Genomic DNA, 266 nt, shown 5'->3' with positions numbered 1-266 from the left:
TGTCCAGTTCTGGAGCCCCTACTACAAGAAATACATGGACGTGCTGGAGGGTGTCCAGAGAAGGGCCACAAGGATGATTAGAGGGCTGGAGCACCTCTCCTATGAAGACAGACTGAGAGAGTTGGGGCTGGTCAGTCTGCAGAAAAGAAGGCTCCAAGGAGACCTTATTTTGGCTTCCAGGATCTCAAGGGGGCTACAAGAAAGCTGGGGAGGGGCTTGTTAGGATGTTGGGTAGTGACAGGACTAGAGGGAATGGATTAAAGCTG

Source organism: Apaloderma vittatum, unplaced genomic scaffold, assembly GCF_000703405.1.
Source record: "Apaloderma vittatum isolate BGI_N311 unplaced genomic scaffold, ASM70340v1 scaffold19636, whole genome shotgun sequence".
NCBI lineage: Eukaryota > Metazoa > Chordata > Aves > Trogoniformes > Trogonidae > Apaloderma > Apaloderma vittatum.
This window is presented reverse-complemented; position numbering follows the sequence as displayed.